This window comes from Enhydra lutris, unplaced genomic scaffold (assembly GCF_002288905.1).
Source record: "Enhydra lutris kenyoni isolate GAN:26980312 unplaced genomic scaffold, ASM228890v2 scaffoldscaffold21, whole genome shotgun sequence".
NCBI classification, from domain to species: domain Eukaryota; kingdom Metazoa; phylum Chordata; class Mammalia; order Carnivora; family Mustelidae; genus Enhydra; species Enhydra lutris.
The window spans coordinates 70,302,320-70,317,819 of NW_019154105.1; the positions used below are offsets into that span (position 1 = coordinate 70,302,320).

General features: G+C 35.6%; 1 pseudogene; it reads right to left on the reverse strand.

Annotated features, from left to right (window-relative positions):
* LOC111148890 overlaps nt 1–15,500 on the reverse strand; it is a 40,683-nt pseudogene that overhangs the window by 4,106 nt on the left and 21,077 nt on the right.

Consider the following 15,500-nt stretch of genomic DNA (forward strand, 5'->3'; position numbering starts at 1 on the left):
ATTGATGCTTTCAAAATAAAGCTAGTATGTCAGGCACTTTCTTAGGCATCTTATCTTGGATAGATCATGTCAATATTCCAATTACCTATTTCCTTTCTATAAAATCATGATATGTGTACTCCTGCTGTGAAGTCCAAAGTCAAAAGTTAATAATGTGTGTGAAAACACTTGATAAACAATGAGTTTATAAAAATATTAGATATTATCATGTTTTTTTTAAAATATAGAACATTCTGAAATGTTGGTAATTTTCTAAAAGTTTGCAATGGTGTTAGTGCTGGGTGTTAGGGAACTAAGTGTGGTGCTTATCAAGTAGTATGCCCATGCTGATGTTGTACTTTTACCTTCCAAGCCTTTAAAAGAAAAAGGAAAACTTGGGGCACCTGGGTGGGTCAGTCATTAAGCATCTGCCTTCAGCTCAAGTCATGATCCTGGGGTCCTGGGATTGAGCCCTGCATCATGCTTCCTGTTCAGCGGGAAGCCTGCTTCTCCCTCTCCCTCTGCCTCTTGTGTTCCCTCTCTTACTGTGTCTCCCTGTGTCAAATAAATAAATAAAATATTTTAAAAAAATAAAAGGAAAAGGAAAACTACCATATGATCTAGGAATTGCACTACTAGGCACTTACCCAAAGAATACAAAATGCTAATCCAAAGGGATACATGCACCCCAATATTTATACCAATGTTATCCATAATAGCCAAATTATGGAAACAGTCCAAATGTCCATCAACTGATGATGGATAAAGAAGATATGACACACACACACACACATATTTGGAATATTGCTCAGCCATAAAAATGAATGGAATCTTACCATTTGCAATGCCATAAATGCCATAAATGGAGCTAGGTTATTATGCAAAGTGAAATAAGTGAGTCAGAGAAAAACAAATACCATAGGATTTCACTCAAATGGGGGAATTTAAGAAACAAAACAAGCAAAGGGGGGTGGGGGGGACAGAGAGAGGCAAACCAAGAAATAAGCTCTCAACTGTAGAGAACAAACTGATGGTTATTCTGCCCTGTCTTCCCCGTAACTTTCTGAATCTTGTACTAGTTTGTCTTTGACACATTTTCTGATTGCTCAAGTCTACATCAATCTTTCTGAACTTACATAGCACTTATATTGACTTGGTTGTTGCTGTGTTTCCTCATATTACTATTTGCCTTCTTATATGTATGTCTTTTCTCCCCCTTATCCTGACAGTAGTTGTTTTTGTTTTTGTTTTTGTTTTTATGCAAGGACTTGCTACCTGTTATAGGATATTTTATCTTTTAAGCACAAACCTAGTGTTTTACCCAAAGCAGAGTTTGGATACAGATTTATCATTGACTATTAAAATACCCAACTACTGTTGTATAAAACAAAACAGCTGATGGTTTAATGTCATAAAATGAGTTTGTAACATGGATAGGTATGGAACCCAGAATATGGGATTTCTAGTCATCCTGATCCTGGCACTTATTTTAATAGATTTTATTTTTTAACTGTTTTAGAGTTACATCAAAATGGAGTAAATTGTACAGAGAATTCCTATATACTCCTACACAAAGTTTCCCCTATAATTAACATTTAATGTTAGTGTGGTACTTTGATATAATTAATGAAGCAGTATCGATACATTACTATTAACTGAAGCTCATATTTTACTCATATATCCTTGTTTTTAACTAATATTATTTTTCTTTTTTAAGATCCCATCCAGGATACTACGTTACATTTAGTTAGCATATGTCTTTAGAGTCCTCTTGATCACATTTTCTCTCATTTCTTGTCTTTGATGAACTTGTCAGTTTTTGAAGAGTCTGTTTATATATTTTGTAGACTGTCTCTCAATCTGGGTTTGTCTGATGTGCTTTCATGATTAGATAGAAGTTATGTTTTTTTGAGGGGGGAGGGGTATAACACAGGTAAAGTGCCATTTTTTTAAAGATTTATCCACTTATTTGAGGGGGAGCACATGTGGGGTGGCGGACAGAGGGAGAAGGAGAGAATCCTTAAGAAGACTCCTTGCTGAGCATGGAACCCATTGTGGGGCTTAATCCCATTATCCTGACATCATGACATGGGTTGAGATTGAGAGTTGGACACTCAACAGACTGAGCCACCCAGGTGCCCTGAGTGCCATTTTTATCATATCATATTGACATTATTTTTCACTATTAATATTGACCTTGATCACCTGTCTGAAGTAGATTTCTTCACTGTAAAATTTCTCCCCTCCTCATTTTTTAGAGAGAGGTAAAGGGTGAGAGATAGAGGGAGTGGGGGAAGAGGCAGAGGAAGAGGGAGAGAGAATCTTAAATAGGTTCCACATGCAGTGAGGAGCCTGAGGTGAAACTCAGTCTCATGACCCTGAGATCATGACCTGACCTCAAATTAAGAGTTGGATGCTTAACTGACTGAGCCACCTAGAAGGCCCTCCCCTTTTTCATATGATTCCCTTGGAAAGAAATCAGTGCCCTCAGTCCACACTCGAGGAGTGCAGCATTATGTTTTACCTCCTTTAGGGCAGAGTATCTATGTAAATTATTTGGGCTATGTCTCTTATCCCTGATTTATTAATTTCTTTACAGTCATTTGTTTGTATCTCTGTGGGCTCATTGATATTTATTTTATACTTTGGATTATAATCTAATACAACTTTATTTATTGCTTAAGTTGTTCTAGTTTTGGCCAAAATGAGCCCTTACATTTGGTTCCTAATACTCTTTTATTTTACACCCATCAATCTGGGGTTTCTTAGGTTTGTTTTTGTTCTTTTTGGCCTTACATGATGATCCAGGTTGATCTTATTTATTTTTTGCTTCAGTCCTAGAATCAGCCACTTCTTCAAGGATCCCAGGTTCTTTTTATTGGAGAACGGAATAAGAACTAAGATATGAGTACTACGTAGGTTTGTTTCATTAAGACTCTCTCTGTTGACATAGCAAAGAAATATGCATGTGTATTAACCTGTGCACACACACGTCTCTATTTCAGCATATTTATCTGTATGAAGCTAAGAATGATTTCTGACTAATGGCTCCAACTGTAACCATTACCATATGAATTATTCTAGTCTCCTTTTCTTGCTTATCTGTAAACATTCACCCTAATAGGAGAAACCCAGCTCCCACCATCTACCACCCATTAACTGAATTGCTCAGGTCCAGTTTACATGTATACTCTTTCAGAACTGTTAACTTATATGAGAATATAAGAGAGAATAACTATGAGAATAACTGTATCAGCTAGAATACAGTGCCTGCATGGGCTTCCTTTTGTTTTTAGTCTTAGAGATTCCATTTGTTTCCGAAGTCACATAGGTCCACATCATTTCCCCCAGCCACATTCAGTGAATATGTTTTATACATTTGTAATACATTGAGGGTCATTTGTCACTGGCTATCTTACTTCCTTAGATCCTCTGATCTCCAAAATGATTTATTTAAAAAACTTGTAAACATTAAGTTTTGCTCTTTGTGTTGTGTGTTATATGGGTTTGAAAAATGCATACTGTCATAAATCCACCATTATAATACCATGCATAATAATTTAATTACCCTAAGAATTTCATGTGTTTCACCTATTCATCTCTCCCTATCCCCTTCTAAACATCTGCCAACCACTAATTTTTTAAACGTCTCTGTATTTTTGTCATTTCCAGAATATCATATAATTGGAATCATATAGCTTGCAACCTCTTCAGGTTGGCATCTTTCATTTAGTGATATGCACTTCAGGTATTTTTAGCATTTATGGCTTCAACAGATTTTGCTCTAGGTAAGCTGTTCTTGGCTGTGATTCTCTGTACTTTGCCTGTCTTCACAGGGGTGGTGGCTTACCCTGCAACCTCAATTCTTTGATTGGTCTAAGAATAGTTGTTGATTTTTAGTTTGGTCAGCTTTTTTCTTGCTGTAAACATGGGAATTGTGTCTTCTAAGCTCTTTACCTACAGGAGCTGAAACCAAAATTCTCTGGCATTTTTCTTAACCTGAAAAGTCTTAAAATCTTTTCTTCTTATAAAGCAAGTCCAACAAGACACATTTACCTGCTCTCAGCCATTCTGCCATTCCTCTCAACCTGATTTTTGTTGACTATTTCCCACCCAGATCCTCATACTTTTGGTGCTGAACCTGCCTCAGTAACTGGTAAGAATGAGGTTGGGGGGAGGGATTGGGAGAAAGTGGGTAATATGCTACATGAAGTGTTATTACATTCTCTATTCTTTCTAATGTATGTTTTCTATCATTTTAATGTTTTGCAGAGTACACAGAGGATCTAAAGTTCTGTTTATCATAATCCCAATGTAGCAAAATGTGGTGTTTAAAAAAATTAATCTTTCACAAGGGACACATAAAAATGAAACTGGGAAAACTAAACACTGAGAAGAGAGGAAAGGAAGCCAGGTCAATAAAAATTGTCTATACATGGTGCTGCAGTCCTCCCTCTAACATAAATATTGCTAATAGGGAAGACCTCTACCTTATTTTATTTTTATTTTTATTTAAATTCAATTTACATCCAACTTATTTTAAAATAAGGTTTCTCTAAAAAAAGTTAGCAAGACAAAAAGAAGGTATAAGTCATTCCAGTTGAACCATTAACTAACAAGTAAAGCAGTGGCCTTTCTGTAGTAATTTTTTAAAAGACAATAATTAAATTCTTTTTTTTAAAGATTTTATTTATTTGTCTGAGAGAGAGAGAGCATAAGCAGGAGAAGCAGCAGAAAGAGGGAGAAGTAGGCTGCACGCTGAGCCCAGAGCATGATGTGGGACTTGATCCCAGGATGCTGGGATCATGATCTGAGCTGAAGACAGACACTTAGCTGACTGAGCCACCCAGGCGTCCCAGCAGTAATTAAATTCTTATTGTTAATGTTTATTTTATCATGGAAAGGCCATTTTCATAAAGTTTTATTTTGCTGTTATTTTCAATATGTTTAATATTGTAATGTCAATTTTATATACCTTAAATGAAGGCTTATATCTTAATTTATAAAGATTCATTCTTACTGACTCCGTAGATTCTTTTCCCCATTGCAAAATCTTCCCTCCAATCTGATTTTTCATCTGTGATTTTTTTAAATACTTCTCAAATTTCATTAAATCAAAGATAAGAAATATTCATCTAATCCAACCACAAACATTCACTTTATATTTGTGTTTTATCTGTGCCTATGAATGGTGCATGTGTGTCTGGTGTCAGGAAAATCATCTCTTTATAAGATGACCTATTCCATATTGAACAACATTGGCTGCTATGAGGTTTCTTCATATAATGACTAAAAGTTGTTCCCTCCTATACATATCTACACAGAGCTAGAACCTGCTCACAGCTGGACAGAGATGGGGAGGAGTCAAGTCCAGACCATGGGAGTAGGAGCAACAGCGAGATGACCTCTCAGCAGAGGCAAACTTATATGGGACAGGCAGAATGCAGTTTTCTTTGTGATTTGGTGAAAGAAGTGCTTACCTAGTCATCCCTATAGGATAAATCTCTATGTGAACAACCTCACTCCACTTCTTTCTTTCTTTTTTTTTTTAAATTTTTTAAGATTTTATGTATTTACTTGACAAAGAGGGATGCAGGAGAGGGAACACAGCAGGGGAAGTAGAAGAAGGAAAAGCAGGCTTTCTGCTGAGGAGGGAGCCCCATTCTAGCTCAATCCCAGGACCTGGGATCATGACCTGAGCCTAAGGCAGATGCTTAATGATTGAGTCACCCAGGCGCCCCCACTTCTGCTTTCTTAACAACTACTCTTATGCCAATACCCAACTCTACCACTGTCTTATTGAAAATCTGCCATATTGAGATTATCTCATATGTATGTAAAGAGCCACAGCAATAATATTGTGCATTGTTTCAATACTTCTTAGTTCACAAATTTAGTGAGCATTATGAGATTGATTTTTCTAAAATCTCTAAGGTCTTGAGATAAATGAGCTCATAGGAACTCTCTATATTTCATTAATTTTTATATTCACAACTGAAAAAGAAACAATCATGTAACTTCTGACACCTTTATGAGAAGTACATTAAGATCAGATTCAGTCTAGACAGAATTGAATTTTCGGTTAAGTTGAAAGTTGTTTTCCTGGAATTTATTAATGCCTAAATTCCTTAGTACTAAATGCATGTGTCCTGAGCATGTATCAGGTCAAATATAACTTTGCTTTCCTGTCCTGCTTTCCTCACCATTTTGTATTTTGAGTATGTCCTGTTTATCTATCCCTGAACATTTCTTCCAACCTATCCCCCTCTCTCAGTTTCCTCTAATATTCAGCCTTAGTTAGAACTCTCAGTACTGCTTTTCTGGAATTTTGTTGAAGGTCAGAGATGAGAAAATCTACTTGATTTTATCATATGTTGAAAGGCAGATACTTAGCTTTATGGAGTTGACATTAATAAACTGTGAAAATAATGTTCAGTTTTAAATAAAAGATGTAATTCTCTCTAAATTGAACCTGAACTTGTTTGAGCTGTCATTGAGGTGCCAGAAATTGCCCTATTCTTTCTTTTTTTCCTGTGAACATAAAAGTAATGATATTTGTTTAATAAATATGAGTTCATTTCTCTAAAGAGCACTGCAGATATCTCTTCCTATACCTGCTGCCACCTTAGTTTCGAGCTCAACTCCATATGTTTACAGTCTTTGCTACTCCATTTTGAGGTCTCTGCACTGTGACCCTACATCACCATGCAATTTTAATGACCTTCTAGCTTTCTTTTCATCCTTCCTGCTTTCCTTCTTCCATTCTTTTTCTCCCTTTGTTTATTTTTATCTTTAGAGTCAAAGTCTACTTTTCTGTTCTTTAAAAGCCAAATACAGCCTCCTGATCTCTTAGGTGGAACATGGACCAACCTCTCATGGTTTCAACCACTACATTTTTTCTTTTTCTGTGAACATGGAATATAGGAAAGATGGAGGAGTGCCATACTAGTATTGACTTCAGTGTACCACACTGGTATGGAATAATTAATAATAATAATAAAAGCTAGGAGTTCTAGATTTGTAGAAAGAGTAGAAAGCAAAAATTTTGATAGGATAGTAAACATATACTACTAATGTGTCATTGTCTTTTTTTTTAATAATCTCCTCTGGTCTTTACTATTGGTGGTTTATAGATCCATGCAGATCCCAAATTATATGGTGTCTGTATTTTAAAAATGTTTTTCTAAATGACTTACTTGAGATCTTATATGATTAAAACATTGTTACCAATATTTAGATTTTCCCACAAAACACCATTCAACCCATTATAATAAATCTATCATTTTAATAATGTTAATTATATAATAATTATTTAAATAAATTAATAATTAAAATTATGATAAAGCTATAATTTTAATAATTTCATTGCTTATAACTGCTATTTATTAAATTGATCTCAGGAGTGCCTGGGAGGCTCAGTTTGTTGTGTCTGACTTTTGAGTTTGGCTCAGGTTCATATCTCAGGGTAATGAGATTGAGGCTCCACAGTCAGCATGGAGCCTGCTTAAGATTCTCTCTCTCCCTCTCCCTGTGCCCCCATTCTGCTTGTGCTCTCTCCTCTCAAAAAAAAAAAAAAAAAAAAATATATATATATATATATATATATACACACACACACACACACACACATACATATACATATATAAAATTATCTCAGAAAAGATATTCTGAATTTCATCTTAGGATGCCAGGGACATTTGCCTGTGATTCTGTTAGTGACTAAATTAGAATAGGCTCTAATGGTAGATCACTAAAAATCAGAGTTGTATTAACTCTACTCATGCACACGGAAAGCTGCCTTTCATATTTGCATGAAAGGAAATAAGTTGATAATTCAATTTGTTCTCTAGAAGCTACAATGGTTCTCACTCTTATGTGTGTGGGTAAGTATAAACACTCTGAATTTAGACCCCCAGCCTCCAGCCATCTTTTTCAGTATGAATTGATTTCTTCCCCAATATTAAAAGTCATATGTTACCTGTGCACAAATTTATATGATGGAGAGGTTAGGGAGTAGCAATTTATAAAAAGCTATAGACTCAAACAAAAAATTACATAGGAAGTAAACATAACCCTTTCTATTCCTAGAAGAGAAACTATGGAAATCTTTCTAAAATAATGATTCCCAACAAAGTCGTGTTGGTGAGTTGTATGCTTACCTTGTAAGAAACACCAAAGGGTCTTTCTCAATCTACCCACTTACTTGCCTTAGTTCTTATAGCTCCTCCTTCCAACTCCCAGCACTTAGCCCTTTGATGTTCTCTATCATTGTGTCACTAATACTGATAAGAGTATGCCACATTGCTCAGGGTAGGGGAAAGCTCTCTAACTACTGGCTTTTAAGAGTAGACAGTAAGATGAGAGAGATCTATTGGAAAACCCTGGGCTCTTTCTGAATCTGTGTTGTAAATCTCTATGTAACTTGCTATTTTTTTTTTTTGAGTTCTGAGGAAAAATCTGAAAACAAGTAACAAGTCACAAAAATCATCATCTTTTGGCATTACGTGTCACCAGTTTTCTTTGGATGACTGAAGTTACTATATTATCTGTGTTAGGAGAAAAAAAGAATAAAGAAGGATTGTGTGCTTGAGGTTGATGGCTCAATAACAAGCAGACAGAAAAGAAGATAAAAAAGCAAGCATTTGTTGATTACCTATGCTAGACGAGGAGCTTCAAAACACACATTTCACAGTATTATGTGTTGCCAGATACTGCATGCCATTTTCTACAGAGGAGTGCATTGAGACTCAGTTTAAATGATCTGCTCGAGGCATATCTAATAGGGCAGAATTTCCAACATCATGAGTAGTTGCTCTGATGAGCCCATACTTGGTTTCATGTTCTGTTCTCACCATCCTGAAGTTCTTAAAAACTTTTGAGCAAGAGGATCCACATTTTCATATTCCTCTGGGCCTTATAAATTATATAGCTCCTCTTTCTGGTAAACTATGCTAAGGTCTTTCATAGAGTTCCCTAAAGATGTACATAGAAAATTCCCAAGACCTGAAAGGCAGACTAAGAGAAGAAGTAGCTCCAAGCCTTGCATAAGAACTTTGTGTTCTGGAACCAGGATATTGGGCTTGGGGGATGTGCCTCCCTCAGAAGAAGAATCGTTGCCTCATAAAATCGTATAAGTGGTTGCTAGGTGCCAATGTGGTTTGATGGTTTAATTTTTCAATTTTTCTATTGCTATGTAACAAATTACTACAAACTTAGTGGCTTAAATCAACACATTTATTATGCTACAGTTTCTGTGTGTCAAGAGTCTGGGCATGGCTTAACTGGGTACTCTGCTCAGATTGCTACCAGCATGCAATCAAGGTGTCGGCCAGGCTGCATTCTTTTCTGGAGCTCATGTGTTTGTTGTCAGAATTCAGTCCTTGTGATTATAGGATTTAGGTCCTAGAGACTAGACCTGGCTAGGCCTCCTAGAGGCCACCTGCAGTTCCCTGGCATGTGTCTCTCTCCATAGGACATTCACACATATTCACAGATTACGACTTCTTCAAGCCTAGTGGGTGAGTTAGTCCTTCATTCCAGGGTGATCTAATGTAATCACAAGAGTGACATTCTATTACCTTTGCTATATTCTGTTGATTAGAAGCTAGTCATGTGGAGAGAAGTTTACACAAAGCCCTTAACAATAGGAATGAGGAGTATTGGGGATAACCGTAGGGTCTGTCCAGCCCATATAAAACAAGTCCACCATTGTTGAACACTCTGCCTAGGTGGGCCTCTCCCTTCACACAGATTGCCAAAACCATGAGGTTTGGGACATATATTCATGAGATATAAGGAAAGCAATGAGGCTACTCACTCCTCCTCTGTACTTATGTCTTTTATATTTTTTTGCATTTCTTGTTGCTATTCTATGAGTCAGATTAAAAGCAAGTTCTAACTGAGTTCATCATTCTTCATGATCATTCTCAAATCTAGGCCAGAGTATGTGTCTGCGTTACCTCACAGTAACTGGCAGATGTGGCATTTAATACCAGGTTTGTGTAGCTCTGGATTTCATAGTCTTCACTGGGATAGATCCGGGCCTTGTGGGGTCTGAAATTCACATATTTTGGGGGACCCTACATTGAGTAAAGGAATGTAAAATAATTTACAAGATTAGATACAAATTGAATATTAAGAATGAGATAAGAAATGACAACAAATTACTCAAAACTTGAAGATTCGGTCTCTTTTTTTCTGAGATCCTTAAGTGTTTTACCAGAAATGCTTGAGTAGAGATGCTTCCTAGTTGCAACCTGGTTTCGTCCCATTCACCTAGAATATTCTATAGCTCCTGGCAACTTCCAGTGCTCCAGGCAGGTAGTGCAAGTGATGGACCTTAGACCTTTGTTAGCTTTCCGGTAAGTGTGCTTCTGCATCTCACTATATCCTCACTACTTGAAAACCAACAGTATTGCTACCTCTGGGAGCTTGTTCGAATGCAGAATCTCAAGCCCTATCTACACTTGCTAAAGAAAACCCTACATTTTTGCAAAATCCTAAGTAATTTATATGCACATTAGTGTTTGAGAAGTACCACAATATACCACATACTGAACAGCATTGCTTCTTCTGTGGGCTGCACCCTACTTGTTTTTTACTTGGTCAGAGCAAGTGGGTAATAGACCTTAGCCCACAGCTGGTAACAATCTTGATAAGAAATAGTAAGAGCATGTCAAACTGCTTTAAATTAATAGAAGTCTCCAGGGTCAGACAAATTATATCCTTGGATATAGAAAAAATTTATAGCTATGATTAGAGAAAAACCACTAGTAATCTCTGAAGAATCACAGGGAAGCAGAGAGGTGCCTTTTTTATTTTTTTCAAAGAAAGGAAAAGATGAATTCTGAAAATTACTGGGTCGTGAGTCTGACAGCAATTTCCTACGAAATTCTGGAAGGAATTATTAAATGGGTAACTTGTCAGCTCTTAAAAATGGTGATCACCAGGAATCATGCCAAATTAACTTTATTTTTTTTTAAATGCTGTCTTTTGAAGAGTGAGAGTCCTCAGGAAAGCTATAGGTGTAATCGTTTTGATTTTAGACTGGTATTGATAAATTTCCTAAGGATATCCTTATATCCTTAGACACCATATGAAGAAATGTGGTGCAGGTAATAGTATAGCTAAAGGAATTATAGTTCATTGAATGCTTGTCTTCTCTAAGTTGAATCATAAATCATTTGAGGAAAGGAGTTGATAGTGGGTCCCTGTATTGATCAGGGTTCAGTTACAGAGGTGAAACTCCTAGGAATAATGTGAAATAAGGCATTGTTTTTTGAGATTTGACTTTATACAATTGTAAAAACTGGCTCAAATTCTGTGTAAGTCATTGCTTTTGCTGGACCTGAAATCAGCACTGCAGGAACTCAGGAAGAAAAGATTGATGTGAAATTGGGGAAAATAAGGACAAATAGAAATGTGTGATGAGTGTGGTCTAGATCCTGCCTCAGACTCCATATTTCCAATTCTGATCATGGAGATATCTGTCAGGAGAAGTTGGGGGCCAAACATGCTCCTGGCCTGGGAGTGGGAGAAGCTTGGATGGGGCTGTGGCTCTGGCAGCTGCTGCATGCCAGTGGGATCAGCCAGCAGATTCAGAATCAATCTGTAGGAGCTGCAAGAGTGCCTGGCCCAGTGCTAACCTTCCAGGCTTAAAGATGACTGCTGCCTTACTTTTGTCTTCCTATCTCACCTAAATTTTTCTTGTAGCCAATCTTAACTCAGAGCCATAAGGGAAAGGAATTCTGGGAAATGTAATTCCCACTTCACTGAGTTGACACAGTTTAAAACTAATACAATCACAAAGCTCTGTTCTTGCCTTATCTTGTTGATTATTTTAACAATACAAAGCTGTGAATGATTATACATGTTGGATGGCAGGAGTCCAAGAAAAATCTCAAACTAAATTCTCATCCTTCAAGTATCACATTATATGGGAAAAGTTCTTCTTGACTATACTCAGTGAACTGGCACCCCAACCTCTAATATCCCAATATATTCACAGACCTTACCCTATTTTTCCATTGTACATATTAGGATCTGTTGTATGCAGTTATTGACTTAGTTATGCTTTGTCACCTTTACCAGAATGAAAGCTCCATAAGAGCAAGGATATTACCTGTCTGCTCAGTGCTCAATCCTTAGCACCTAGAATAGAATGGCACATAGAAGGCATTCAATAAACACTTGTTGAATGAATCTATTATGAAACTTAATAATAATAAACATAACATCATATGTGGAGGGATAAAAGAACAATTACATCAGTAAAGAATTAAAAATATCTAAATTAAGAAAATATCATGAAAGAATATAAGTCTGGAACTTTTGTTGATATAAGCACAAATTTCCAATCAAATTAGAAAATTAATACATGTTTTATTTATATTAGTAGAAACAAAGGTGGTAATATTCAACTGTACTATATATGGAAGGACAAGAAGTATTATCTTTTTAAAGACAAAGAGCCACCATATCAATAGTTTAAAGAATAAAAATTACATGGTCATACCAATTAATGCAAAAAATATTTGACAAAAAATGCAATACTCAATTATAAAAACTCTTACCTAACTATAAATGGAGGGGAAGTTCCTTAACTTGAAAGAGAACATCTATATAAAAAACTATAGATAATATCATACTTTTTAATAAGATGTTATTTATTTATTTTTATATATTTATGTATTTATTTATTTTAGAAGCTTTTATTTATTTATTTAGAGAGTGAGAAAGAGAGTGTGTGCATGCAAATAGGATGCGGAGCAAAAGGGATGGAGAAGGAAAAGGAAAGATTCTCAAGCAGACGCTGTACTGAGCCCTGAGCTGGACATGGGGCCCGATCCCATGACCTTGAGATCATGACCTGAGCCAAAACTTAGTTAGATGCCCAATCAAATGAACCACCCAGGGGTCCCCATCATACTTTTTTTTTTTTAGTCATCATACTTAATATTGAGAAACTATATACTTCTGAGATTTGGACAAGGCAAGGATGTCCAATCTTACCACTTCTATTCAGTCTCATACTAGAAGTACTAGCTAATGTAGTAACACAATAAAAGAACATGAAAGTTATACAGATTGGGAAGCACTTGTCTGCAGATGACATGATTGTCTATCTAGAAATCCTAAAAAAATTGACAAAAAAAAATTCCAGAAGAAATAACCAAGCATAGCAAGTTTGCAAGACAAGGCTAATTGTTTTCTTACATATCAGTAACTAAAACTGTTTTCTTACATCCCAGTAATTAAGAATTTGAATTTGAAGTTTAAAAAATGCTATTTACAAAAGCACTAAAAATGAAACATTTAGGTTTAAATCTAATAAAATACATATAGATGTGATGAGCGCTGAGTGTTATATGAAACTAATGAATCTTTGAACAGTACATCAAAAACTAATGATTTACTATATGTTGGCTAATTGAATTTAAATAGAAATATATATAGAATCTATATGAGGAAAACCATAAAACTCTGATGAAATCAAAGAATATCTAAACAAATACAGAGATATTCTGTGTTGGTGACTTGGAAGACTCAGTGTTGTTAAGTTGTGGACTCTCCTATTTGATCTATACAATCAATGCAATCCCAACTCAAATCCTAGCAATGTATTTTGTAGATACTGATTAAAGTTTATGTGGAAAGACAGGGCAACTAAAATAGACATACCATACTGAAGAAGAACAAAGTTGATGGACTTATACAAAAAGATTTCAAGACTCATTATAGAGCAGTAATAATCAACAGAGCATAAGATTGGTGAAAGAATAGACACATAAATTAATGAAATAGAAATAGCACCCAGAAATAGACTGACACAAATATAGTCAACTGATCAACCAAGGATATTCAATGGTGGAAGGATAGTCTTTAACCAATGGTGCTGGAATAATTAGACAATCATACAAGAAAATGAAACTGAACACAGAGCTTACCATCTTTCACAAAAATTAAATCATAATGGATAATTGAGGTAATTGTAAAAATGTGGAACTACAAAGCTTTTAGAAGGAAACATAGGAGAATACCTAGGTGACCCTGGATTTGGTGGTGACTTTTAAATACAATGCCAAAGGCATGATCCATAAAATAATAATAAAAAAATTGGTTGGACTCACTAAAATTAAAAACTTCTGTTCTGAGAAAGACATTGTTAGAATAAAAAGACAACCACAGGCAGGGAGAAAATATTTTCAAAACACATATCTGATAAAAGACTACTTTGTAAAAAGTATAAAGAATTCTTAAAATTTAAAGAATCTGATTTTTTAAACGTGTAAATGATCTAAACTGACATCTCACCAAAGAAAACATACAGATGGTAATTAAGGATACAAAAAGATTCCCAACACCATTTGTCATTAGGGAGTTTTGAGATAAAACAATGACAAGCCATTATGAAAGGTGTTAGCATGGCTAAAACCTCTAAAACTGATAATACCAATTGCTGGTGAGGATGCGGAGCAAAACAAACCCTCATTCATTTCTGATGGGAATGCAAAGTGATATAACCACATCAGATGGCAGATTAGCAGTTTCTTATAAAACAAAACATAATCTTGGCATATAATCTAATAATTGTAGTATTTATGTGTTTACCCAATTGAGTAAAATACTTATGTCTTCACAGAAACCTTCACATGAATGTTTGTAGTAGTTTTATTCAAAATCACCAAAGCACTGAAAGAAACCAAGATGTCCTTTGTTAGAAAAATGAATAAATAAACTATAGCACATCTATATAATGGAATATTATTTATCAATAAGAAAAATACACTATCAGGTGGCAATAAGAAAAATGAGCTAGTAAGGCACAAAAAGGCATAGTGGAATCTTAAATGCATATAGCTAAGTAAAATCAGCCAACCTAGAAACACTACATATTTTTTTGTTTTATTTTTAAGATTTTATTCATTTATTTGACACAGAGAGATCACAAGTAGGCAGAGAGCCAGGCAGAGAGAGAGAGGAGGAAGCAGGCTCCCTGCTGAGCAGAGAGCCGGATGCGGGACTCGATCCCAGGACCCTGAGATCACAACCTGAGCCGAAGGCAGAGGCTTAACCCACTGAGCCACCCAGGTGCCCTAGAAACACTACATATTGCATGACTCTGATTATATGGCTTTCTGGAAAGGCAAAACTATAGAGATGGTAAAAATACCAGTGATTGTCAAGTGCTCAGGGAGAGCAGAAGAGGACTGAATAGGTGAAACATGGGGGGTACTTCAGGATGGTTAAGCAATTCTGTATTAAATTATAATGATGGGTACATGACATTGCATATCTGTCAAAACCCACAGAACTTTAAAGCACAATAAGTAAAACTTAATGTATGCAAATTTAAAAAATCATTTGTATGTTGGGAATATTTCTAGGATAGAATACAGAATTTAACAAAATAATTTAGCTGTATTACATAAGTATGAAACAACTCACTGAATGGGGTAAAATGGAAAGAAGGTTGTAATTTTGGAAATGAGTTAAGTCCATAAGACTAAAACCAAAAGAAA